This window comes from Rhagoletis pomonella, unplaced genomic scaffold (genome assembly GCF_013731165.1).
Source record: "Rhagoletis pomonella isolate Grant_MI unplaced genomic scaffold, Rhpom_1.0 Rhpom_scaffold_00001, whole genome shotgun sequence".
NCBI lineage: Eukaryota > Metazoa > Arthropoda > Insecta > Diptera > Tephritidae > Rhagoletis > Rhagoletis pomonella.
Window position 1 is genome coordinate 27,932,731 of NW_023458555.1, and position 2,732 is coordinate 27,935,462.

A 2,732-nucleotide genomic window follows, 5' to 3' on the forward strand; every position below is an offset into this window, starting at 1 on the left:
CCTTTTTAACAATGCTTTAATGATTGTTCTCAGTGAGAAAGCACAACTTAACTTGTATTTGAACCTTTATCTGTTGCTAGCTTAAACCCTTGTTTTAGTATAAGCATTAAACGTAGCAATTACCAAAATATGTATGTAGGTAGGTGCTCGGGTAAATCGAGTAACACCAGCGCAATGTTTCTACCCAAAGAGGGGGTGTGTTTTTTCACACACTGTAAGAAACACACATTGTTCTGTAAAAAAATGTCGGAAACGACTTCTTCAGTAGTGAAATAGTTATTTTTAGCCTTTGAGTTGCCTTTAGATATAAGGAGGGAACTTTCCTTTTCCTTCTCAGGAACTCCAGAACTATTGAAAAGCTACTCATAACATTTTTAAATTTTAGTTTTTTCAAATATTAAAATTTTTCGACTTAAAAAAAAATTGTGGCGTAATTTTGGGGAACTTTCGTTTTCCTTCTGGGGAACTCTAGAACTATTGAGCAGTAACTCAGAACAGTTTTAATTTTTATATTTTTCGGACATTGAAATTTCTCGACTTTAAAAAAAAAACAAAATTTGCGGCTTAGTTTTGCAAAACTTTTTTTCTTATCAGGTGCTTTAGTACTATTAAAAAACTATGCAGAATAGTTGTTTATTTGCCTTTTTGCCACATGTCGTATGCTGCGTGAATCTGGCAGACACAATTTTTGAAACAATTTTTTTTTTTTGAAAACACCCAGACATTTTTTCCTTTTGAAAAACTCTAGAACTATTAAAAAGCCACTCAGAACAGCTTCGTATGTCTTTTTGTGTCATACCGTACGCCAACTTCACAGACATCCCGGGTACACGGTTAAAATTTATCCCCACCCATTTTAGCGGATTAAGGTAACCCGGTACCAAGGTACCAAGGTACCCATAAAAATATTAACGTCTAACCGGGTACCCGGGCAAAAATAATCCCCAACCCTGGTACAGAAATAAACCGTTATGCAGGTACCGGGATATGCATTACCCTCTATTGTGGTACCCGAAGAGAGATAACCCCTTACCCGGGTATTCGGTAATCGGACAAAGAAAACCCGCTACCCAGGTAGCCGTGTAAGCATAATCCTTTACCCTGTAATTCTCTAGGGATAAACATACGCCTCTACTCGGGCATGGGCTAATTGTTGCCGCTAGTATTTAGAGTCGAAAGTTTTAGGATAAACCACTTACTGAAATATATGGTATTTTAAAAGGTTAATAATAATTGTTCTTAGTAAAGCAAACACCATAAAAACCAAAATTCTAAACTATGTAGCAAAAATTTGAAAATTCGAAAAAATGTCCATTCATTCTCAAGTGTTCTGCACAATCCAAAAGAAAGTCAACCCCACCATTCGCGACAACTACCGCGAGATCAGACTTCTAAACCTAGGTTACAAGGTCTTATCGAGCTTATTGTGTGAAATACTTAATTCTACCATCAACGAACTGATTGAGCTTAATCAGAGTGGCTTTAGATCTGGCAAATTCAACATAGACGAGGTATTCACAATACACCAATTCTTGAAGAAAAGACTCATAATAAAAAGATCGACACTCCCCACCTTTTTCTCGACTTCAAAGCCGCTTTGGACAACATTAAAAGGAGCTGTCTCTGCAGCTCGCTGTCTGATTTTTAAATTCCCGCGAAATTAATATGGCTGTGTAAAATGACGTTGGGCGTCAGGATTAGGAAAGACCTCTCCGAGCCGTTTGCCACGCAGCAAGGTTTCAGACAGGGTGACTCCTTTCGTATGATTTTTTTAATCTGATGATCTGCAGAACTGAACTACTCAGGAACAATTTACTACAAGAGCGTATGCCGATCGCATCGACATCATCGGCAGCAAAACTCGCTTATTCTGATTAGACAATTCAGAAGTAAAGTCCGCTCTCGACGTAAAAAACCACACTCGATAAGTCACACATCATGTCCGTGCTGGTATATGTATGAGGCAGAAGCATGGACAATGACAACAGTGAGGCGGCTAATGCACTACAGCCAATCATATTTGCTTCTATTGGTTTGTCAATAGATTCCAAAGATGTTTATATGTACTTTCAGCATTAATAAACCTTTAGATATGTAAAATCAATTTTTATGAACTAAATTTTCACCTCAAAGGCGCACTCTCCTTCATTGGCTTATTTCATTTCGAATGTGTAACGCTGTATTATCAGTAAATTGCGGCTTTTGTCGATTTCAAAAACAGTTAAATTATTACAAAATTGCTTGCAATGCAACTAAATAAGCTTTACGAAAATCATTCACTTACTCTCATTTTAACTCATCTTGCAGCTATACTCAGCGCTACAAGTTATTGAGTGTAGAAAATAGTGGGAAATTTGCACACGTATTGTTTTGGGATTTTTCATTTCTATACCAGCAAAACCAGCATGACCGAAACTCCAACACAAACGCAAATTTTTTGGCACACATGTAATAATTTTAATTGGAGTTTCACTTATTGTTATTTTCGTGCGTTATATGAGTAAGTAGTCAAGCTAATCTTTTCACATATGAGCTATTAATTATTACCTTTAGCCATTCTTCGGGTAGCATAATAATTCCATCGGTATAGAACTTCTGTCGTTTATCGGCGGACAACTTGGCCAAGTGTGCTTTAGTGGCTCTTTGGGTGGCCAACTTCTTACCATCAAAAGAGGTTTGCAATGAACGGGCGGTACAAGGTCCGTCTATATGGTGGATGCATTAGAAGTTCC